General features: G+C 43.5%; 1 long non-coding RNA gene and 3 pseudogenes across 1 annotated transcript in view; 2 read left to right on the forward strand and 2 right to left on the reverse strand.

The window, feature by feature from the left end:
* The window catches only part of LOC150039381 (uncharacterized), a 247,376-nt gene extending 221,953 nt beyond the window's left edge, over window positions 1-25,423 (forward strand). The window contains exons 2-3 of the long non-coding RNA XR_016534448.1: window positions 22,449-22,508; window positions 25,351-25,423. This is a non-coding gene — a long non-coding RNA (uncharacterized LOC150039381). The remainder of the gene's footprint in view (window positions 1-22,448; window positions 22,509-25,350) is intronic.
* Window positions 7,428-7,943, reverse strand: LOC150039386 (SOSS complex subunit B2 pseudogene; annotated as a pseudogene).
* On the reverse strand, window positions 11,890-14,895 carry LOC150039387 (pre-mRNA-splicing factor ATP-dependent RNA helicase DHX16 pseudogene; annotated as a pseudogene).
* On the forward strand, window positions 15,049-17,802 carry LOC150039388 (stromal interaction molecule 2 pseudogene; annotated as a pseudogene).
* Window positions 25,424-25,650: the final 227 nt, after the last annotated feature.

The following is a 25,650-nucleotide window of genomic DNA, read 5'->3' on the forward strand; positions in this document are numbered from 1 at the left end:
AAATCCTTCTCAACATCTTCACTGGAAGGGGTTCTAGAGCTAAAAATTCTTTGCTGACAGATTCCTTCTCTGTCATGTCAATACAATGCAAACATGCATGGCTTGTTTCCTGATGGTGTCTCCATAGGTAAATATTCAGAAAGGGAAACTGATTCAGTTTTGAATACACAACACAATTTTAACATGGCATGAAGCCATGATTTCTAAGTTTCTATTGGATATATGGATTAATGGTTTTCTTCCACTTGGTTATAGTCTATACAGGGTCTTTCATCTGTGTATACTCACAGCAGAAAGTCCAGTGTGAATCTATGCTAAGCTATATTTATATCAGTCTATAAAAATGTGGTTGTATTTTCTGATCCAATTCATTAAAATGAAATATTCTGGGTTTTTTGTAATATTCAGCACCCTTCCCAATCATCTCCTTCAGACACATGTCAGACTCTTCTCTCCCTCAAGCCACACATTGAAGGTACGCATACCACATGATATATTTCTGTTCCAGTCTTTGGCATTTATGATTTTAATATGAAATTATGAATTGGGAGCCATTAAGAATTATTTCCCTTTGATAAGAAGCTAAGGGTTAATGACAAAATAGGATTCTTAATTCTGACTAATTAGTCAGTCTTTGATTTGGATTTAAAGTTTTATCACATGAGGCATATTTATTATCAGAAGCACAAATCAATCACACATTTTGAGCATAACTCTAAAGATCATACTTAATATGATGCTGATATTTCTTAAGTGTTTTAGTAAGTACTCATACTTGCAAAAATAATTATAGCAGTTGCTGATTTGACCTATTAACTGTTCAGGGTAGACTGGGAAGTAAGTTCCTTTGGTTATAATATTGAAAATACAAAACCCACTTATACAAGAAGATAGAATATAAATAATGAACATACCAAAGGCTGGATATGATTCCTCACAACTGTCTTGCTGTTCTGATGCAATATACTGAGTCACATCCTGTAAAGTCAGATAAATCATAGTATTTACAGCAAAAGAAACACTGATCCTTAAGAAATAACAAAAGTGTATTTCCTCAAGTGTTCAATGTAATTCTTATTGGAATACTTTTATTTTTCCTTCAGGTATTACTTCAATGACCTAGATCTTCATCATTTAAATACATACTGAGTATCATGTAAGATGAACACACAGAAACATTTTGGTTATTAATTTGACACAAGTAAGCTAGCAGAATAAAAAAGAAACAGTAGGGCCGGAATTGGGAGCAGTAGTATTCTAATGGTCTAGTGCTCACATAGCATGTATGAAGCCCTAGGTTCAATTCCTCAGTATCCCATATACCGAAAAAAAAAGCTGGAAATGGTGATGTGGCTCAGGTGATATAGTGCTAGCCTTGAGAAAGCCCAAGAACAATGCCCAAGCTGTGAGTTCTAGCCCCAGGACTGGCAAAAGACAGAGACAGAGACAGAGAGACAAAGAGAGAGAAAGACAGAGAGACAGAGAGAGAGAGGCACAAAATACCAAAATGAGGGCTGGGAGTATAGCCTCATGGTAGAGTGCTTGCCTAGCATGCAAGAAGCCCTGGGTTCAATTCCTTGGTACCATGTACATAGAAAAAGCCAGAAGTGGTGCTGTGGCGCAAGTGGTAGAACATTAGCCTTGAGAAAGTTCAAGACAGTGCCCAGGCTCTGAGTTCAAGCACCAGGACTGCCATTAAAAAAATACCAAAATGAGGGGCCAGGAGTTTGGTCTGGTGGTAGAGTGCTTGCCTAGCATGCATGAAGACCCAGGTTCAATTCCTAGTTACCACATAACAGTGCTCAGGCCCTGAGTCCACACCCTGGACTGGCAAAAAAAAAAAAAACACCAAAATGAGCAAATTTAAGGTGCACGTTATTTTGTACTTCACATGGATAACCTATAAACACCTTGTTCCAATTTCTTTCACCTAGATGCCCACACTAACATTCTTTGAGGTTAGCTTAATTCTTTATCAAATTTTCACTGTATCTATAACTCTCAGAATGGACAATATTTCCTTAGATGGTTTTCCCTTTCCTGCTGGTAAGGAGTTTTATACTGTCTTATTTTCCCTGACAAGATCAGAAAGGAATGGCCTTGTGAGCATGTAGAATTAAGATTGTATTTTGGTCCAGTGATCAGACTCTTTCCAAATAGCTTTCTCAACATTAAGCATGACACCTAAGGGAATAATTTATTACATTTCTAGGAAAAAAATGTTGTTCTTCATTTGCCCATAGCCATTTCTATACACAAACTTTGTTTTCCTGGATCTAGTACATTGTCTCTGAGTGACCTTCATTATCATTTCCTTCCTCCTGTAAGCCCTATTGAAACTCATTATGGAACCCCATTCTGTGGCATTCATAGAATTTGATGATAAAAAATGGTCAATTTGCAAGGTAACTTTTGACCTATAAAGAAAAAGGCAAATTCAATATGCTATTTTAATTATTCCCTGGATCTACCTTCTAAGCTTACCTTTATTATCTGTCATTTGATTGACCATTTAATGTAACAGTCAATCTGTTAAGTAGAAAATTTTATTTTTTATTTTTATTGCATTTTATCTTCAGGATAATGTATAGAAAGGTTACAATTACATCCATCAGATAGTGGGTATATTACTTCTTCAACATTGATACCCCTTCTCATGTTTTTGTTCCCTCTCCCTTCCCTCACCCCTCCCAATCATCTTGTTTTCTTCCTTCCCTTCTCTTTTTCAAATACACCAGGTATACAAACATATATACAATACACCAGGTAACAAAGTCAGATACAGTAACCACATAAAATTAACCACAAGGGAAAAAAAGAGAAAAGAAATAACTTCATAACAACAATCACAAAGATAAACCTCTGTTTCCATATCCTAGAGTTCATTTTGTTTAGTTTCATCCTACATGGTCAGATGCACTTAGCTTTTGAGCTTTTGATCTCTGCCAGGAGATGCGTAGATGTGTACTAATTATTACAAATGGAGCCTATGTTCCTTTGGGTCTGGCTTCACTTAATATGCTTTTTTCCCCCAAGTCTTTCCATTTCCTTACAAACAGGGTGATGTCATTCTTTCTGATGGCAGTATAGAATTCCATTGTGTATAAATACCACATCTTCTTGATCCATTCATATACTGAGGGGCATCTGGGTTGGTTCCATATCTTAGCTATGTTAAATAATGCTGCGATGAACATCGTTGCGCTAGTAGCTTTTGTATGCCCTTGTTTCTGGACTATTGGGTAAATGACAGGGAGGGGAACTGCTGGGTCAGAGGGGAACTCTAGGTTTAGTCTTTTGAGGAATCGCCATACTGCTTTCCAGAGTGGTTGAAGGAGTTACACTCTCACCAACAGTATAGTAGCACTTCCTTCTGGCCATATTCCCACCAGCGTCTGTTGTTATTTGATTTTTTGATAATGGCCATTCTAACTGGAGTGAGGTGAAATCTCAATGTTATTTTGATTTGCATTAAGAAGAAAATTTCTAGCTGGGCACAGTGGCTCACGCCTGTAATGAATGCTAGCTACTCAGGAGGCTGAGATCTGAGGATTGTGGTTCAAAAGAAGATGAGACAAATTTCTGTCAATTAACATTTTAGAACTTAATTGGATTCCTCACTTAACACTAGTGCCTTTTCTGCAGTTTGTGTTGTTAGACTTGCACCCTGAGAGGACTGAGCAGCACACTTCTTTAAAAGAACAAAGGAAGAAGTCTGCAGAATAATGGGATGAGCAATGAGCCATGGGGAGATGTAGGGATCACATTCTGACAAGATGCTTGAACTTCCTCTCTTAGCAGCAATGGGACAGGAAAATGTGAGAAGCATGTATGTGAAACAAAAAGCACATGAATACAAGGGCTCATATATATGATCATGTACAACCAATATGTCTTTTTAGGATGTGGACCCACTGACCAGTAATCCAAACACCTATGTCTAGACACAACTTCCTGATATACAGAATCATAGCACCCAGGAATACATTGGGGAAAAAAGGAAAGCAGGAAGACAAGACCTGAGTTCAAGCCTCAATACCAGTACCAGGTGATAGATAGATAGATAAATAGATAGATAGATAGATAGATAGATAGATAGATAGATAGATAGATAGATAGACAGACAGACAGACAGTAGATTTTATAATTATATCTGCACATAGGTACTTTGTTGGGGACCAACTGTGGGGTCAGTAACCGTGACTGTGGGGTGAGTGACCTTGGACCCGCACAATTGAGTGCACAAGGAAGTAAGCTCTTATCATGATTTTGTGCTGTGTCAATAGCTTCTCATTTAACCTGTTTGGGACTTGATAGCTTCTCATTTAACCTATTTGGGACTTGATCGCTTCTCATTCAACCTATTTGAGACTTGATACTGTTTGTACGAATGTAGCCACTGGCAGTTCCCTAGTTTAAACAAGTGTATTTAAGGTCAGAACTGGAAATAAACTGGACTACAGTCTTGGGCTACTGTCTTCTTAAGCTGTGGCTCCTGATTTGGGCTGTAGCCCTCCCAAACACCATCTGTTTGTCTCTCTTCTATTTTTTCCTAGTCCCTGCCCCTATTTCAGGAATCCCAATTTGCGAACCCTGGCTCACTGCCAGCTGGCCCCGGCAGTACTTGTATTTAGGAAGCAATCATCTGAACATATTAACATTCAAATATATCAGCAAACCATCTGGTTATTGAAGGATGTAAGTTAGTGGTTAATATTTTTGGATGGTGACAATTTTTATGATTTTAGTTTCTCTTTTTCCTCATATTCATCTCTATTCATGTCTTCTAAATTGTTCTTTTTGGTTCTTTCCATCTTCTTGTTAACTGAAGATAAGAGTTTCCTACCCTTTTCAAACCAAGCTCAATTTGCACTGCGATCCTCATCTCAACAATAAAAAGCTGGACGTGGTGATTCATGCTGTCATCCCAGTTCAATTAGAAGCATAAATAGGGGGATAGAGGTTCAGGATGGCCTGGGATAAAGGAAGGCCCTATTCAGACAATCACAAGAGAAAACCTAACTAGGGGTATGGCTCAATCAGTTAAAAAATTAATCAATCCCAAGCCAGGCACAGTGGATCATGCCTATAATCCTAGCTACTCAGAATGCTGAGATCTGAAGATCAAGGTTCACAATCAGCCCCAGCACAAAAGGACTTGAGATGCTTCTCCAATTAACATCTAGAAAATGGGAAGTGAGGCTTGGCTTAAGGCAGTAGCCTTGAGCTGAAGAGTTCAGGGACGGTGCCCGGGCCGAGTTCAAGCCCCATGACTACCTCCCCCCCACAAAAAATTAATCAATCCCAAACCTTGCCTGGCAAGCACAAGCCTCTGAGTTCAAACTCCACTGTGTATATAAAAAAAAACAAAAGAGAAAACAGGAAAAGAAAAAGAATATCCATAACAGTTACATTCATCACAAACCAAAAATTACAAATAAATCCAATGTCCATGGATAAATAAATATGGGGATAAATGGATGAATAAAATGTGATAATGGATAAACAAAATGGGGCATGTTTATGTAATAGAGTACTATTTCAAAATATAAAAAGAATGCAGAGGGTTTATTAATAATTTATAAGTATCTTGGAAGTTTTATATGAAATCATGCAGTATGCAGAGTTATATTTATAGAAGGTCCTACAAAAGGCAAAAACTAAACTACAGTAGGTAACAATAAGAACAGGTCAGGTATGGTGAAGCTTATCTGTCTTAACAACTCCCAGAGAGCTGAGACAGAAGGATCTAGAATTCAAGTCTAGCTAGGCTATCTGTGTCTCAGACCTTGTCTCAAAAACAGAAAAAAAGAGAAAGGAAGGAAAGAAGGAAGGAAGGAAAGGAGGGAGGGAGGGAAGGAAAGAAGGAGGGAGGGAGGGAGGGAAGCAAAGAGGGCAAGAAGGAGAAGTTGGATGTGCTGCACATGCTTTTAATCTCAGCTACTCTGGAGGCAGAAATATCATGAGTTTGTGACCTGTATAGTAATTAGATGTCACACAACTTATGTTTATGGTGGTCTTTTGGTGGGGAAGGTGCTGGTATAGACACAATCTCAGGCCCTAAGTGCTGCCTTGTAGCTTTTATCTCAAGGCTTGTGCTCTACCATTTGAGCCACTCTCCTCCACTTTTCACTTTTTTTTTAAATTTTAAAATGCTATGACTTTATTGTATGATTTGAGGTAGGAAGGAAAAAGCAACAAAAGTGGTAGGGGGGAAGACAACAAATATAAAACTAAGAAGTCTCCGGGTTAATGTTATAATGTCAGGAAGATGTATAGGCTCTCCACTGTTGTCATAGAAAAGAGTAAAAATTAGGAAGATCTTTTAATATTAATACAAGTTTTATTCAAAAGAGGAGGCGAAACTTTAACAAAGGAAAAAAGTTACTAGCTATCCACCCATATAGTAAAAAGTAAAAGTGGGTCTCATTTGTAACATATAAATAAAGTACACGTTAACATTTTTTAATAAAGCTGCAACCCACTCTTGAGAGTCATGTAACTTTTGCTTATAATGTCAATCTATTCCAAAATTAGGACACATACACACAACTGAAATAAAGGGAAGTACCTAGCACTTTCACTGAAGGCTGTTAACTACCAGGGCAACTTAAGATTGCTAATTGCTACATGGATTCAATTTAAATCACCTTCATTATATCTACTTACACTTTTTTTTAATAATCAATGTTTGTGATTTTACAACTCCTCCAAACTACATTTTAATATTTTACATGGTAGTTTCAAAACTAAATACTTAAGGCCTTAGTTTTAAATTTCCCCCCAACATAATAAGTAGTTTTAAAAACAAATGTTAAAAGTACCACATTACAGAAAGCACAGAAAATGTACTTTCTTACAAAATAATTACTTTTATTCCAAAATTATGATAAATTGGGGGGGCAACTCAAGAATTCTAGATGATTCAGTGCTAGGGAAAATCTTAATAGCAGTCAATATAGTCAGTTATTCCTGGAGTCAAAATGGCTGTTAGCATTGATCAAATTTCTCATTTTTGGTGGTTGTTGCTTTAGCTGGTAAACAGCTGGATTTAAAACAATGTATCCCATTAAACTTTATGCCAAATATTACAAAAACATATACAGAAGATAGACTCACAGAGGCTATCAAGCTTAATATCTCAAGTAACTCACCCTTAAAATGGGTACAGATTTTTAAAAGAGGATATCCAATAGTTTTGCTCTAAGTAAATGCCCCTACTTCTCAGAGAGCGCTTACTCTTCAATAGGATACTTGAGTAGCTTAACAGTTTTGCTATAAAAATCAACCACTTGTCTTAACAAACCAAAAATGTAAAAGAAAACTAATAAAGGACATACGTTTCACAGTTAACAATAAATAAAAGTGCAATATGTGTTCAAGTAGGTCATGTAGTTCAAAAACTACATGTGACTATTTGGCAGAGGTCATCTTTTAAAGGCCCTCCGAGGATCCCTGCCATTACTCATTGTGGTCATGACTGTGTGATTATTAGTTGCTCCTGATAGCTGTGGATAGGTCAGTCCCCGGCCATTACTTCTACCAGAATATGAAATTTGGCATCCCCTTGATTCGGGGCCAGTTTGAACACCATTTCCCACTGGTCCAAATGTACCTGTACTGGTATTACTATTTTTCAGCTCATTATTTACCCCTTGGTTCTGCTGTCCTCGATAATCTGGGTTGGGTTCACTGAAATTTGGCACTTCTGAATAAACCATACAAAATTCCCCAATTTTTTGAAGTTCACCACCTCTTCCAGTATAAAGTGTCAGACATCCTTTCCACAGAGATGCATATCCTCGGGTCAACTGTATGATATCCCCGGTCTGGATGAGACTGCCGACCTCATCCCACACGGAGATGGTGATGCTGCCCGTTTTATCGGCCACTTTGCACGACCTCACTTCATGGCCATCTTTGGTCTTGGTCAAGCGCCACATGCACGGGTGCGCATCCCTTCGGGCCCGGGCTCCGGAGAGGGACGGGCGGTGACGGCGAACCCGGAGCACAGAACGCAGCCCCCGCGCACACCGCGTCCCCAAGCAGCGACTGCCCCACTTTTCACTTTTTACTGGTTAACTATGGACGTTCCTGCTTGGCCTGGCTTCAAATCACCATCCTCAGCTCTTAGTCTACTGACTAGCTAGAATTACAGGAATGAGGTGCCCAAGTACACAGCTTAGATGCAAATGTTAATATTCTATACCTAAAACTGTAACAAAAACAGTCTTGACTATCTTGAAAACATAATTTTCCATTTTACCCAGAAATTTTAATCTTTTATGATAGAAAAAGTGATGTATAAATTTCAATGGTGACCTCTTCATCAATTAAATTTACAATTGTCAAATCAATCCTCTGGGTAAAATTGTAACAACCTTTTTTTAAAGTTTTCACTTGACTGAAACGATGGGATATGGAAAATGGCAAAATTATTTATTAAGAATATTTTAAGCCGGTTGTTAGTGGCTCACATCTGTAACCCTAGCTCCTCTGCAGACTGAGACTTCAGGATAATGGTTTGAAGCCAACCCAGTCAGGAAAGTCCATAAGACTTCAATAAACCACCAGAAAGCCGTAAGTAGTGTGGTTCAAATGGTATAGCACTAACCGTGAGCAAGAAAACCCAGACCTTTCCCCAACCCAGTTCAGGACCCACTACCCACAAAATGAATGAACAAATTATTAGTTATAAGTAAACTATATATAAATAAACGTTTAAATTATAAATAAAGTACATATTTTAAGTTAAAGTCAATGTACGAGCAAACTCCAGATGCTCCTTTAGTAGGTCTACCAAGAGCCCCTGTCCGTTGGCCTCCAACTGTGCTTTCCACAGGGATTCCAGGCAAGCAGCTCCCATGGTCCTCTGGGCAATAGGGGCGTGTCTAAGCGCGGGTGGGTGGGGCTGCGGGGGCGGGCTTGGATGGACTGCAGTCCACCTGCAGGCTGCCAGCCCAGCTGGTAGGGGCATCCTCACTGAGCTCTGAGGGAAGAAGGTCAGTTGAGCAAGAGCCAGCCGAACTCTGGTAAACCATCTGGAAGAAGATGGGTGAAAACCAGCTGGTTGCCACGAAATAGCTCTTGCAGCTGCAGCAGTGATCTCTCAAACTTGGCCAGAATTTCTGTTCTTTTTGATTCTTTCCATCTTCTTGTTATCTGAAGATAAGAGTTTCATACCCTTTCCAAACCAAGCTCAATTTGCACTGTGATCCTCAGATCTCAGCTTTCTGGGCAGCTAGAATTACAGGTGTGAGCCATCAATGTCCTGCAAAGCCTCTCCTCTTTAGAAGTTCAATCTCAGGTATTTGTTTCACGAATGGAAACTTGATTTCCAACATCTACCATTGCAAAAGCATGTGTTACCTAATAAAAAAATTTATCAGGCACCGAAAACCTCTCACCTATTCTGTCTAACAAATCTAACTAAAAGTAGTGATTTCCTGTCAGATATTTACATTGTCATAATTCTTGGGCATGTATGCCAGCACTGAGACTTAAACTCAGGGCCTTGCATTGTCCCTGAAGTTTTTGCTCAAGACTAGTACACTTGTGGTTAATTGGAAATAAGAGTCTCATGGAATTTCATGCATAGACTGGCTTTGAACCTCGATCTTCAGATCTCGGTCTCCTGAGTAGCTAGGATCACACACATGAGCCACCAGTGTCAGGCAATTTGATTTTTCTATTTCAGATAAATGAGAGTAGCTGCTTTCTTGGGGTTAATAATTTATCAGTAATATTTTACAATCTTTTTGTACAAACTAGGACTACAATTAACTCTCAATGTGAAAACACAACAGTTGTTGATTCCATGACTCACAGCTATAATCCTTGCTACTCTGGAGGCTGAGGATAGTGGTTCAAAGCCTACCTCAGCAGAAAAGTCCATGAGACTCACATCTCCAATTAACCAGAAGAAAAGCTAGGGGTGAAAATGTAACTCAATTAGTAGTGAACTAATGTTGAGTGAAAAAAGACAAACAAGTGCCTTAGGTCCTCAATTGGTGCCACATTAAGGAAAGAGTAGGAGGAGGGAAAGAATCAGGAGGAGAGAGAAGACGGTGAGAGAGAGGGAAAAGGGGAGAGAGAGAAGGAGAAGGAGAGGGGAGAGATACAATTACTGAAATTCAAAGTCTTCTTTTCAGTTTCTCTTAGTCTGCTGCCAACCTGCACTAGCCATCTGGCTGCTTTACCCGAGTCTCCCTTCGGGAAGAACTATGTGAGAAAGAGAGTACGAGGCCTGTGAGGTAGCTGAGTCATGCCCAGAGAAGCAGTCCAGCTCTTCTTGTGGACTTTGGACACAATCTTTACATTCGAATTTGACATCTTCCTACCTTAACCCAAAATATCACTCACACTATCTGCCCATATGCGTAAAGTTTCTCACTTGCCATTTACAAAATAACTGGAGCCTACCAGTAAATTTTGATCTTATCTTTATAAAGACATTACTGTAAGTTGCCAAATCTTACAGTCTTACATCTATTTAAACCATCAAACTACAGCTGCTAAGGAAATGTACTTAACATGTAAAACACAGGAGGCCTGAGGTGTTATAGCTGTAAGCATACTATTACAGATTCTAAAGCAGCATATGAAGGCAAGGACAGTTTTATTAAAGAATTTCTATATTAGGGGAAGCATTCACTGAAATCTAGCTGTTATTTTTACAGCACATCATTAGCCAAAGATGAGTTAGTGATAACCAAGAATCATTTATGAGAAGTGTGTGTGTGTGTGTGTGTGTGTGTGTGTGTGTGTGTGTGTGTGTGTGTTTCTTCCTGGGAATCAAAGTCCTGGCCTTGTCCTTATTTACCATAGGGCTTTACCTACATTTCTATTCATGACATATTTGGGGGGAGGGGTAGCAGTGCTGGCACTTGAGCTCAAGGTCTTTTTATTCACCTAACATGTCCATTTTTCCATGATTGCCTGAGTCAAGGATTAAAGCAGTTTTAGAATTTCAGATGTGAATTTTGTTTTTCAACTTGAAAGAGAAGCAGTAAAGGCTGGACTGTGGTTTGGAAAGAAATTGATAAGTCTTCCCCAATCCAATGTAAGTTCTGTAGTTAAGCACCCCCTGAAATTTTCATTTGATTTCAATGGAACTAATTGTACTCTGTCATGCTATCTGTGGCTGGTGGCTATTGTGTAAATTAATACAGATTGTACCACTTTCCCTATCTACCAGGGTAGCCTTCGTTCTCTCTTATGTATTTGCAAAATGTCCTCAACAAATGAATGGATAGAAAGATGGATGATGGATGGAGAAATGGATAATGAATGATTGGCTGTATGGGAGGATGGAAAGCTGAATGGATGGATGGGTGGTTATGTGGTATGAATGGATCAATAGGTCAATGAGTGAGTGAACAGCCTCAAATGTGCTTAACAAGGTTGCTAGTGCTGAAATTAGTATGCAATTTCTTTTCTTTTCTGATATTTAGTTCAATTTTTGGTAGGGCTTCTGTGTGCTAGGCAGTCTTTACCACACAGCTGTGCCCTCAGCCCAAAGCACTGCTTCCTGTCATCAAATTCCTTTGTATAATATCTTGTTGCATGGAGCAATTTGAGCATTCTTGGTGATTGTGGGTGCTGAACAGCAGACATTATTCTTGGCTTGGAAATACCTACCCATTTCTTTCCAAATCCTTTCAGTCCTTACTGATCCTACTTTCAAATGGAAAAGCGAAATTCACATCTATGATCCCCAAACCAACTGAATTCCTGACTGAAGGGAGCAGGAAAAAAATGGACATATCACATGAGGCAATATGACTTTTTATTAAAAATAATTTTATTTAACAGGAATTAAGCAATGTACAGAAAGAAAAGGTGCTGGTATCAAGATCTGTTTGTGTTCCTTCCCGTTTGTCCTTTTCTCTAGCCCAGTTCTTCACGTGTCTTGCCTATTTTGGGGGGTATTTTCTTTGTGTGGGAATCTTCGACCTCCTTGGCCTTGTAGAAGTGGGGAGCTACTTCCAAAAGCCAACTGCTCTCAATCTCCAACACCTGTCTCATGAACGCCTTGCTGGTCAAGACAACTTCATGGTAAAGCAACCAGAGGGGTGGCTGCTCTTTAAAGAGGGAGGAGTTGGGAGGAATGACCACTTCCTGCCTTTTCTTCACTGTTCAGTAGCCAGTAGGTGTCAGCCATGCTATGTGATAAAAGTAACCAGAAGTGATGGCCTTGCGGACCCGGATGTAGTCCCCCTGGCAGGAGCTCAGCCCAACCTCCACACGCTCCAAGAGCCCTTCCAGCTGTTCCCGCACATCCCGGGCTCGGCGCATGGATCTGACCTGTACAAAGTTCTCATAGCACCACTGGGAGGAGTAGCCACTCTCAGCCCACTGTGTATATACGTTTAGCAGAACCAGGTGGTCTCCACCAGGGAGGAAGAAGTTGACACGGGCATTGTCAGCGTGGACAGCCTTGTCCTTAGGGCGGTAGAAGATGGAGTTGTTGACAGAAAGCATGGCAGCCACTGTCAGGATCTCCTCTGAACAGCTGTACTTCTCAGAGGCCAAGATCATTTTAGATAGCATGGGGTCCACAGGCAGCTCTGCCATCTTTTGACCAGTCGTGGTGAGCTCTCCAAGGTGATTGAGGGCTCCTAGAGCGTACAGTTGTTCCAAAGCCAGCAACAGGGTTTCATATGGTGGAGGGTCCAGGAAGTCAAAGTGCACCAGGTCATGGATCCCTAAGCTCTTAAGCAGCAGCACAACATTGCCCAGGTTGATCCTCTGGATCTCAGGCACTGTGGTCTCTTCCAGCTCATGGTGATAGACCCAGGCTGTGTACAGGTGGAAGCACTTCCCTGCAGCCACTCGACCTGCTCGCCCAGCACGCTGATTGGCTGAGGCCTTGCTGCAGGGGGTGACAGTGAGCCGACTCCATGCCTGTGCAGGGATTGTAGCTCTTCTGCTTACAGAACCCGGGATCCATGACATAAATGATGCCCTGGATGGTGAGTGAAGTCTCTGCAATGTTGGTCGCCACAACCACCTTTCGGGCCCCAGGAAGTGTGGGCTGGAAGATTCGGACCTGCATGTTAGAGGGCAGGTTGGCATACATAGGCAGCACCAGGAGCTCCCGGATTTTGGTGCCCAGTCGGTGGCAGCGAACCTGGAGCATCTCGCAAGCAGCCTCAATTTCCTCCTGTCCAGTCAGGAACACCAGGATGTCCCCAGGGGACTGTGTCACATGGATCTGCAGTACAGACGAAACACAGGCTTCCAGGTAGTCAGCCACTGGAGCCTTGGTATACAAGAGGTCAACTGGAAACCTGCGGCCAGGGATTCGAAAGACAGGGGCATCATCAAAGAAGGCAGAAAACCGAGCAGTGTCCAGTGTGGCAGAAGCTACCAGGACCTTGAGCTCAGGCCGGAAGCGAGCCACATCCTTGATCAGCCCAAAGAGAATGTCTGTGTGCAGGGACCGTTCATGAGCCTCATCCACCATCACCACGCTGTAGCTGGCCAGATCGGGTTCAGAGAGGAATTCTCGGAGAAGCATCCCGTCTGTCATGTAGTGAGGACTGTTCGCCTCGACGTGCAGTCCTCAAAGCGGATGCTGTAACCAACCTCATTCCCAAGTTTTACACCCATCTCCCAGGACACTCTGGCAGCCACGCTCATGGCTGCCACTCTCCGGGGCTGGGTGCAGGCGATTTTCATACCATTCTTTGTGTAGCCCTCCTCAAACAGGTACTGTGGGATCTGGGTGGTCTTCCCTGAGCCGGTCTCCCCTTCAATGATGAGGACTTGGTGATTAGCGATGGCAGCCAAGAGCTCCTCTCGGAATGGGAACACAGGGAGGCTGGGACGGACAGCCTGGATGGCCTCCTTCTGCTGGGCCTTTCCTGATGGAGGGCGAGCTGAAGGCTCCTCATCACCCTGAAGCTGAGTGGCACAGGCAAACTCGATGGTCTCCTCCTCCTCCAGCACTAGCTGATACTTCTGCTCCTGGGAGGCAGCATCTCGAGCCCCAAAGGTCAGTGATGCTGCCCCAAGCCGGGCCTCCTCCCATCGCCGCTGCGCTTCCCCAGGAGCACTGGATTCGTCTTCCACTAGGTCCACAGCTCGAGCCGGCTGTCCCCTGGTCTCCTTGGGCATGTGGTAGCGGTCGGTGGCCTCCAGCTTCTCTTGCTCACCTGCTGCCCAGTATTTATGGGCCAGATCCCGCACTCGCCGCTTGTATTTGAGCTGCTGGCGTTCATGGCGGCTGAGCTCCCCATCTCCAAAGAGGAACTCCTCATCAGCCAGCTCTGCATCCAAGTCCTCCAGCTTCTCTCGCTCCCGCTTGGCCAGGTACTCTCGGCGGGATTTCTTGCGCAGCTCAGGGACCAGGGTTTTCTGGTCTTCTTCAGCCATCGTGAGGCGCTTCTGAGCCCCTTCATCAGCCTCCTTGTCTGAGCGCTCCAGGACATGGCAAGTCCGAGCCTTGTCCACTGACGCACTCGCTCCACAAAGGCATTGCGTTCTTCCAGATCCCGAAGGCGCTCTCATTCTCTCCACCCATCCTCTGATTCTGCTTTCTGTGTCTGTTCTTCATGCTCCCCTGTCTTCCTTTTCCTTTTTTTAGAAATGTCTTCCTCTTCTTCCTCCTCCTCATCACAGTGCTTCTTCCTGGGATGTTTCCGTTTTTTACGCTTTTTCTGGAGGCTGCTCTTACTCAGAATCCCAGTTTCCTCACTGCTCTCTTCACTCTCTTCCAACAACTTGTAAGATCTGTTCTTCTCTAGCAGGGCTCGAGCCTCTCGCTCTGCGACCCTAGCTGGCTTTTCTACCACCGGCTTCCCTGGTACCTTGTGCCACAGCTGGATGGTGAAGTCCCTCGGGCGCGCTCAGGTCCAGCGCGTCTTCCAGGCGCTGCAGGAACTCCTTGGCCTAGGCTGGAGCTGAGCCGCGCCAGAGCAGCGGATCCTGGTGTTGCCGCGGCAGCAGCGCGGGTTCGCGCACCGCCCAGGGACGCGGTGCCTTTCTGCCTCCCACCCACGTTTTTTGTTTTGTTTTGTTTCTTGTTTTAAATAACCTGAGCCAATGAACGCCGCCACGACCCGAGGTCCGGAGGCCGCCAGCGTCCCGACTGGCGTCCAGCGGGAGGCAGCCTCTGGGGTGGCGGGGGCGGCCTGCGGAGTCCCCAGCCATGGTGGCGCCTCGCAGGGCCAGCGAGTGGCCAGCGGCCTGGGCGCCGCCGCCCCGCGGTCCCCTAGCCTGCATCCCTCCGGGACGCCGGCCCGGCCTCGGGCTGGCTGCCTGGGCGGCACTGGGCTGCGCTGCTGGTGTTCGGGCTCCTGGTGGCCAGAGCCAAGGACAGATGCGACCTGGTGCCTAGACACCTCCGCGGGCGAAGGTCGACTGGCTCGGCCAGGGCGGCCGCTTCTCCAGCGCCAGTGGCAGGCGATCGCCCGGCACTGCTGACAGATCCCTGCATGGCACTGAGTCCACCATACTTCACAGAAGACAGATTTAGTCTGGAAGCTCTTCAGATGATCCATAAACAAATGGAGGATGACAAAGATGGTGGGATTGAAGTAGAGGAAAGCGATGAATTTATCAGAGAAGATAGGAAGTATGAAGAGGCGACTAATACGCATAGCCATCTGCACAGAGAAGACAAGCCTATTACTGTTGAGGATTTGTGGAAGCGGATGGAAAGCATCAGAAGTTCATCATTGGACCCTTGAAGATCCCCTTCAGTGGTTGATAGAATTTGTGGAACTCCCACAATATGAGAAGAATTTTAGAGACAATAATGTCAAAGGAACAACACTTCCCAGGATCGCAGTACATGAGCTTTCATTTATGATTTCTCAGTTGAAAATCAACGACCAGAGTCACAGACAGAAACTACAGCTCAAGGCCCTGGATGTGGTTTTATTTGGACCTCTGACACATCCACCTCATAGCTGGATGAAGGATTTTATTCTCACAGTTTCTATTCTACTTGGTGTTGGAGGATGCTGGTTTGCTTATACACAGAATAAGACATCAAAAGAACATGTTGCAAAAATGATGAAAGACTTAGAGAGTCTACAAACTGCAGAACAAAGTCTTACGGGCTTACAAGAGAGGCTTGAAAAGGCACAGGAAGAAAACAGAAATGTTGCTGCCGAGAAGCAAAATCTAGAGCGCAAAATGATGGATGAAATCAATTATGCCAAGGAGGAGGCCTGTCGGCTGAGAGAGCTCAGGGAAGGAGCTGAGTGTGAACTGAGCAGACGTCAGTATGCAGAGCAGGAATTGGAGAAGGTTGCATAGCTCTAAAAAAGGCTGAAAAAGAATTTGAACTGCGAAGCAGCTGGTCTGTTCCAGATGCTCTTCAAAAATGGCTTCAGTTAACCCATGAAGTAGAAGTACAGTACTACAACATCAAAAGACAGAATGCTGAAATGCAGTTAGCTATCGCTGAGGATGAGGCAGAAAAAATTAAAAAGAAGAGAAGCACCGTCTTTGGGACGCTGGACGTTGCTCATAGCTCCTCCCTAGATGAAGTAGATCACAAGATTCTGGAAGCAAAGAAAGCTCTCTCAGAGTTGACAACTTGTTTACGAGAACGACTTTTTCGCTGGCAACAGATTGAGAAGATCTGTGGCTTTCAGATAGCCCATAACTCGGGACTCCCCAGCCTGACCTCTTCCCTTTATTCAGATCACAGCTGGGTAGTGCTGCCCCGAGTTTCCATTCCACCCTACCCAATTGCTGGAGGGGTTGATGACTTAGATGAAGACACACCCCCAATCCTGTCTTCATTTCCTGGGACTGTGGCTAAACCTGCTGGATCTTTAGCCCGAAGCAGCAGCTTGTGTCACTCTCGCCCTAGCATTGTGCCCTCTTCACCACAGTCCCAGCGAGCCCAGCTTCCTCCACATGCTCCTCATCCAGCCCATCCTCATCATCCTCACCTGCCTCAGCATCCCCAGCACTCATTGCCTTCCCCGGATCCAGACGTCCTCTCAGTGTCAAGTTGCCCTGCACTCTATCGGAATGAAGAAGAGGAGGAGGCCATTTATTTCACTGCCAAAAGGCAATGGGAAGTGCCAGACACAGCTTCAGAATGTGACTCCTTCAACTCTTCCATTGGAAGGAAGCAGTCTCCTCCCCCAAGCCTCGAGATATACCAACCAGTGTCTCCTCGGAAGATATCCAGAGATGAGCTCTCCCTAGAGGATTCTTCCAGAGGAGATTCACCCGTGATGGCAGATCTCTCCCTGGGCTCTCCTGATTGTGTAGGTCTGACAGAAACGAAGAGTATGATCTTCAGTCCTGCAAGCAAAGTGTACAACGGCATCTTGGAGAACTCCTGTAGCATGAACCAGCTCTCTAGTGGCATCCCGGTGCCTAAACCTCATCACACATCATGTTCCTCCACTGGCAACGAAAGCAAACCAGTTCAGGAAGCCCCAAGTGTTAGCAGGATGAGCAGCATCCCCCATGACCTTTGTCATAATGGAGAGAAAAGCAAAAAGCCATCAAAAATCAAAAGCCTTTTTAAGAAGAAGTCTAAGTGACCTACCTAGCTGTTTTGTTGGGATTCCATTTCAGTAGCACCTGTACACTTTTTTTTTCCATCCATCCTCTACTCCCTATTTTTGTTTTAATTTTAGGACTGTAATTAACTCCATTGGGGCTTTCGAAACTGGATGCCATAGTGGAATGTCCTGCAAGGCAACTGTCGACTGTCTACTTATTTAAGTGACTACATAGCCAATTCATCAAGCCAATTACTGAAAAATCATTAAGAGATGAGACAGTTTATAGTCATTTCCTGCCTATTTATTTCTGCATTTTTGATGGTGATGTATATACAATATTTTGTTGAAAGCTACTATGGACTTACAAGCTTTAATGGACTAGTAAGCCAGCATGGGCTTGCAAAAATTTCTTGTTTACCAGAGCATCTTCTTATCTTTCCACAGAGCTATTTACCTGATGGACTATATAACTTAAAAGAAGTAAAACTAATTGCACTACTGTTTTCCAGACTGGAAAAAAAAATCTCTGCAAGTTAAACTGTATAGAGTTTGTAAAATGACTGTGGATAGGGGACTGTTTTCACTTTTAGATCAAAATGGGTTTTTAAGTAGAAACTAGGGTTTCTAATAGACTTGATTTCTGGAAACGAAAACCCATGCTTTTTTATGGGACGCTTCTTCAAAATGCATTTACTATAAAGGTTTGAGTCCTGCTGTAAAGATCATGTTTTGTTTTCCCCAGGGCTTTCACTGGGATTTACTGCATTTCAGGCTGTATCATAAAAATATAAATAATTTAAGGAGAGAAACCTCTTGATTCCTTATGTGAATGGAAGAGCTAAAGCTTGATTGAAGGACTTAAAATATTCACAAGCTGAAATTGAGGTGGGGAGTGTGGGGATTCAGACCCTTGTTTACAGACTTTAATAACTGCAAAGGACTTATGGTTTGTGAAAAATTTGTACTGTGGAAAAGATAATAAATTGGAGACAATATTGAAAAAAAAAGAAGCAAGGTACACTGGGGGGAGAGGGGGAGCGGGGGCTCATGCCTATAATTCTAGCTACTCAGTAGGCTGAGATCTGAGGATCAAGGTTCAAAGCCAGTGCGGGCACAAAAGGACCTGAGACTCTTGTTTCCAATTAACTTCTAGAAAATGTGAAGTGGGGCTTGGCTCAAGGGTAGGGAGGTAGCCTTGAGCTGAAGAGCTCAGGGACAGTGCCCAGGCCGAGCTCAAAACCCATGACCCACCCACACACACACAAAAAGAAGCAATGTACCCACTACCTGATGAATGTCACTGTAAGCCCTCTGTACATCACTCCAACAATAAAAAAATAATAAATGTTATAACAGAGGTGTCCTCAGGGTCCTGTGGGAACACAGTGAAATGAGGGCATGGGTCACCACCACCCTGAAAATAATCATCAGTGAATAACATATTAAATGGTTACACACACACACACACACACACACACACACACACACACACACACAATCAGACTTCCAGATGGAGGCCAGTGGTTCACATATGTACTGCTAGCTACTCAAGATGCTGAGATCTGAGGACCTCGGCTCAAATCCAGCCAGGGCAGGAAAGGCCATGAGACTTGTATCTCCACCAAACTACTAAGAAAATCTGGAAGTCGAGCTGTGGTTCAAGTGGTTGAGAGCCTTGAGCAAAACAACAAGCTCAAGGACAGAGCCTTGGCCCTGAGCTCAAGCCTCAGGACCAACACACAAAAACAAAAGTGTACTTTAGGAGAGGAGCGCTACAGTTCAGGGGCTCATTTACAGGAAGCAGCTCATCTTGTCTCCTCTCTTCCCCATGACACCCAGTGGTTGGCAGGATCTAGTTCACCCATCCTATGCTGTTCCCTCAGTGAAGAAGCCCCTAGACCTTAGCAGAGTGGCCAGAGGCCCTGGCACTGGGGCTGTGCTGTCCCCGCCCCCTTCCTCTGGGCTCCGCCCCCACGCTCTCGGGCACGCCCACTCTGCGCAGGGAACAGTGGGAGACAAGGCCTTGGGTTCCTAGACTGGTAACCTCCAAGCTGGCAGCTTAATGGATGCTCTTGGTAGCTTTAGGAGGACACTTCTCCTCTCACTGCAAGGTAGGATCAGGCTGATTCCAGTTCCTCCGGGGCTGTTCGTGGCTTCCATGATTGTTTTCTTGCTTTCCTTCCCTCCTCTTCTTTCTTTCTTTTTCTTCTTTTTCTTTTCTTCTTCCTCTTCTTCTTCTTCTTCTTCTTCTTCTTCTTCTTCTTCTTCTTCTTCTTCTTCTTCCTCTTCTTATTCTCCATCTGTCTCTCTCTGTCTCTCTCTGTGTCTCTCTCTCTGTGTCTCTCTCTCTGTCTCTGTCTCTGTCTCTGTCTCTCTCTGTCTCTCTCTCTCTCTCTCTCTCTCTCTCTCTCTCTCTCTCTCTCTCTCTTCATCCCTCCCACCCTCCCTCCCTCTCTCTTTCTGGCTGGCTTGCTTGCTTCCTCTTGCTTTCTTTCTCCCTGCCTCCCTTCTTTCCTTCCTTCCTTTCCTTCTAACTTTCTCCCCTTTTTCTCTTCCTCCCCCCTCCTTGTTCTCTTCTGTTTCTCTTCTCTCTCCCCCCTCCATGGCTCAAAGCCACGAAAGTTCATGACACTCTTATTTCCAATTAACCACCAAAATTGCCAGAAATGAAGCTGTCAGTTACCTCATAGAATGCTAGTCTTGAGAAAAAAAAAAAGCTTATGGACAGCATCCATTCTCTTGAGTTCAAGCCCTGTGGCTGACCAAGAAAAATAAGGAAGAATGAGTTTTTTTTATACCAAGAGCACAGTTACGCTGATAACTATCTTATTGGCACAAATGATGTGAAACATGCATTAGGTCCAAGAGACAGAAAATGACCAGACTCTGTGTTCTGATTTTAATGATTACAGCCCAATCTAGAACACCAAGATGAAAAAAAATTAATCCAGTTTTTATTTCTAAATGTTGGTCTTTTGCTTAGATCAGCTGGTTAAGACTAGATTTGAGCCAGGCACTGGTGGCTTACTCCTGTATTTGCAGCTCCTCAGAAGGCTGGGATCTGAGGATCACAGTGTGAGGCATGCCTGGGTAGAAATGTAACCAGCAGGAAACAGAAGTAATGCTGTGGCTAAAATTTTAAGAGTGCCAGCCTTGAGCATAGGGAGGCTCAGGATCAGTGCCCAGTCCCTGAATTCAAGCCCCAGAACTTCCTTTGCTGAAATCATCTATTTGCCTAGAGGAGCTCCACGGTGGCTTTCATCTTTTACCTTTAGTGAGGTGGAAAAGTTTGCTCATTCACTTGGACACACAAGATTGGTGCAGGAGAAAGCAATAGTCTCCTTACCTGTAGAGAATATAGTCTTTCTAATCCACAGCTTTTTGAAAGAGGAATAATAGCCTATTCCAGTGTATAGGAAGAGAATGGAGAAAGGGAACAATGAGAGACAGGTGAGAAAGACATTTGATACTGCTCTAGGAAGAAAGAGAGTAAAGAAGGAGCTGCTTGAAAGCAAACAAGAGAGGATAGGCGATGTCCTTTGATGCGGTTCATTATACTAACCTTAAAGTTTTCCACCACCTCTTACTGGAGAGCTTGAAGCCCTTCAGCCATACCTATTTGGCCTCAGGTGAATGATTTACAAAGCATCTTCAATACCAAACGGAACAAATTTAACTGTTTCTAAAATCAAATTCTTATGTGAACGTTAAAAGTTCCCTTGCGTTTTAGGAATTGGAGAATGATACAGGTTTGCAGCAAGGAGTGAGAACTACTCATAAAAAAAGACCTCCCAGAATTAAGATTTTTTTAAAAATTAGGATAAAAACCACAGCATACGATGTGCCAGCATATCTGTTTTTGTGCAGCTGGGTAGTGTTAGGTGCATTGCCTATGCTGTGAGGCAACTTTGGGTCATTTTGTTTAATCTGAACCTCCATGCTCAGAAGCCACCCTGTCTTCCTCCTTTTCTGTAAGCTTGCAACTCACTATTCAACTTTCTCATCCTGTGAGTTTGGTGACCTCTGTGCTTCACATAAGTGGACCATGAAGGTTTGTATTATTTTCTTCCCTTTTTTCCCTCATCTTGTTGATTGTGCTGTTTAGTACCATTTTTTACAGTCTCATATGATTTGCATTTTTTGATTGCAACTTGAGTGTCAAGACCTTAAACTCACAGCCAAAACTACTTCCATGAACTTGTGTGTTTGCACACATGTGTGTGCCCATGCACTAGTAGTATGGCATTGTGCTTCTTCCCTTGGGCTGCTGGCTGATGCTTTAACCCTTGAACTGTATTGGGCGGGTGAATTGGAAATGGCCTTTCAAAGCCATTCCTACTGTGAGTGCCTTCCAATTACTATCATCTGGCCTCAACCCTCCCAGTAAATACTATCTAGTTGAGCCAGCGGCTCATCAATCCAATCCTGGCCATGCTGAGGGCACACAAGGGGTTCATGTGATGAGGCAGCATTGCCAAAAGCTAGACTCATTCCTATGCAGCTTCATCTAGCACAGGTTTCTGAAATCAAACCTCAGTATTGAAGAAAGGCCTGGCAGGGATAGAAGAGGTGGAGGTATAGCTGAAATAGTAGATCGTGTGCCTAGCATGCAGACAATCATGGTTTCAATACTCAGCACTGCAGATAAAAAATATGATTTTCTTCTACACTGTACAGACTTTTCTTTGGAGGGGGGGTGGTCGTGGGGCTTGAATTCTGGGCCTGGGCATTGTCCCTAAGCTCTTCAGCTCAACGCTAGGGCTCTACCACTTGAGCCATAGTGCCACTTCTGGTTTTCTGTCTGTTAATTGGAATAAGAGTCTTACAGACTTTTTGTGCCCAGGCTGGCTTTGAACCACAATGTTCAGATCTCAGCCTCCTAGTGGCTAGGATTACATATGTGAGACACCAGCACTTACCTAGCTGCAGACTGAATTTTTGTGTATGTGTTTAATTTCTTCATAGTGAAGACACCAGCACCCAAAGGGACGATGACTTCTGATCTTGTCTGGAACCAAACACCTGGTGAGTCCATATGCTGCTCATTTTAGTGTTGAACAATTGAGAGTATTGTAACCATACAGTATACAGGACAGGCTATGGGTATCAGTACATCCTTGTCTTCAGTTTTGAAAGTAAATAGGCAACAACAGATCAGGTCAAAAGATAATTGCTCCTGTTCTCTTTGGAAGTCAAGTCCTAGGAACTACAAGACTAAATGAAGATGGTCCCAGTATTTATATGCAATAAACACTTATTGGAGGGAATGGAAACAGATTTTATGTACAACATAGCTGAATGGAGTCTGAATCCGTTCTTTGCACCACACAACTCAAGTTACTTTGAAAGACCCACCATCACACTGGATGGGAGTACTGCAGATCCTTTTATCAATCAGAGAGGCAGGGGCTGGGAATGTGGCTTAGTGGTAGAATGCTTGCCTGGCATGCATGAAAGCCCTAGGTTGGAGTCCTCAGCACCAAATAAACAGAAGCAGAGGTGACATTGTGCCTCAAGTGGTAGAGGGCTAGCCTTGAGCAAAAGAAGCTCAGGGACAGTGCATGGGCCCTGCATTCAAGCCCCAGGTCTGGGGGAAAAAAAATCAGAGGCAGCCAAGAGTAGCACCAGCAAGGAGGGAGCAGAGGAGTCCTGGAAGCAGAAATACATGTGGTATGTCAGCTTGAGTTCCTACATAGCTAATGAAATGGAAAATAAGGAAAGCAGCAAAAGCACAGTAAACATTATATAGGTTCATAAGGAAAGAACTCTTGGTTGATCATGCATAAAAAACTTTGTTTAGCAGAGGTCATCATTTAATTTAGTAAGAGGCCTCATTTCATGGAAAAAGCAGGAAATATTCCCATGCATGTACAGTATATAAAGTTGTTAGTGAATTATAGCTAATTTGGATGAAAAAGTAGGTGTATGAATTCACATGGTATTTTTCTATGAATCATTTAATCCTTCCGTGTTCTCAAGAGAACCAGAACACAGGGATGATGGGAGAGGTTTGCTTAAAAAGGTCAGATATCCAAATATAGATAGGGATGTATATAAAAGATGTACAGAGACAAGGCAACAAGTTTATGGGAACTATTTTGAATGTCACAGCAGTGCAGCTTTTGTCTGTGCCATTCTGTCCTTTTGCAAGTTGAGTAAATGACCAAGAAACCAGTGTGGAGATGGAGTTCTTGCTGTTCTAGTTACCAGTGAAGAGAACTCTTAGAAAACCCTGATAGGATCCCTTGTGTATGAGACCCTATTCCAATGGGTTCACATTTTCTAGGATTGCAGTTACAAAGGATCAGAGAAAGTAGCTTCTGTACTACCAACTTACATCACGGCACTGGGGAACACAGGTTTCATATTGAAGTGCCTGCTACCATTTGGTTTTTGCTCGGGTGGTAGAAAAGAATCTATCCATGAAGTCCCCTTTTTCCTATTTTCTGGGTTGTTGACAATTGCCAGTGGACTTACTCTCAGGATTTCTGCCTTATTTTGCACATGATATTCTTTCCTTCCTTTTTTTTGGGGGGGGGTGAGGCAGGGTAGGGGCGGTCCTAGGCCTTAAACTCAGGGCCGGGGCACGGTCCTGGGACACGTTTTGCTCAAGGGTAGCACTCTACCACTTAAGCCACAGCTCCACTTCTGGCCTTTTCTATGTATGTGGTAGCAACGAATAGAACCCAGGGCTTCATCCATGCTAGGTGAGCATTCTACCACTAGGTAGGCTATGCTCCTGGCCAAGACTTTTTGTTTTTGGTTGGTCATGGGGCCTGAACTCTGAGCCGTCTGTCTTTTGGTGGTGGTAGTCATAGGGCTTGAACTCTGGGCCTGGGCGCTGTCCTGAGCTCTTCAGCTCAAGGTTAGTGCTCTACAACATTGAGCCACAGTGCCACTTCTGGTTTTCTGGTGGTTAATTAGAAGAAAAAAATCTCATGGACTTTCATGCCTTGGCTGGCTTTGAACCTCAATCCTTAGATCTCAGCCTTCTGAGTAGCTAGGGTTACACTCATGAGCCACTAGTGCCCAACTTCTTGACTGCCTTTCTATACACTTAATGATAACTTTTTTTTTTTGGTCAGTCACATCGATTGTAGGGCTTGAACTCTGGGGCCTAGGCGCTCCTGAGTAGCTAGGATTAAAGGTGTGAGCCACCACATCTGGCATGGAAACTTTTTTTTATCAATCTGAATCCAAGGTTTCTGACTGAATTAATTGTGTATAGACATCATTTACTGAGGGTAAAGTGTTAAAATCTTGGCATCAGGCATGATTATAACTGCTAAATGAGCAGTGATGGTTTTCTAATGAAATTACATCCTCAGTCAAAATTTAGGGAGTTGAGACAGGAGTTTGGTCTAGTGGTAGAGTGCTTGCCTAGCATGCACAAGGGACCTGGATTTGATTCCTTGGTACCACATACATAGAAAAAGCTGGGAATGGTGCTATGTCTCAAGTGATAGAGCTCTGGCCTTGAGAAAGCCCAAGAACAATGCTCAGGCCCTGATTTCAGGTCCCAGGACTGTGTATGTGTGTGTGCATCCTCCCGGTAATATTATCATCCAGTTGAGCCAGTGGGTCACCAGTCCACTCCTGGCCATGTTGAGGGCACGATAGACATTCACATGATGAAGCAGCATTGCCAAAAGCTTTTTCAGGCTTCCTCTAGCACAAGCTTCTAAAGTTAAACCTCAGTACTGCAGAGAGGCCTGGCACAGATAGCAGAGGTAGAGGTGTGGCTCAAATAGCAGATCTGTGTGCCTAGCATGCACGTGCCATGGTTTCAATACTCAGCCCTGTAGATAGAATGACGTTTCTACACTACTCATACTAAATTTCTGTGTATTGGTTAATTTCTTCACAGGTACCATCTAAATGAGTGATGTTGTTCACGTATGTGCTGATGTAAAGATCTTCAGAGTCCATGTACTTGTCATCTGAGTGTTAAATAATTTAGAGTAGTGTAACAATAAAGAATACACATGACAGGCTGTCGGTATCAGTATGTCCTTGTTTTCAGTTCTGAAACTAAATAGGCAACAATATACAGGTCAAAAGATAATTGTTCCTTGTTGGGAGCAGAGTGCAGGGTCAGGCTGAGCCATGAATCTGCATCACTGAGTCAGATAACCACCCAAAGAAATGAGCTGTCATGTATGAACAC

Source organism: Megascapheus bottae, unplaced genomic scaffold (genome assembly GCF_031878675.1).
Source record: "Megascapheus bottae isolate mThoBot1 unplaced genomic scaffold, mThoBot2.hap1 HAP1_SCAFFOLD_40, whole genome shotgun sequence".
Taxonomy (NCBI): domain Eukaryota; kingdom Metazoa; phylum Chordata; class Mammalia; order Rodentia; family Geomyidae; genus Megascapheus; species Megascapheus bottae.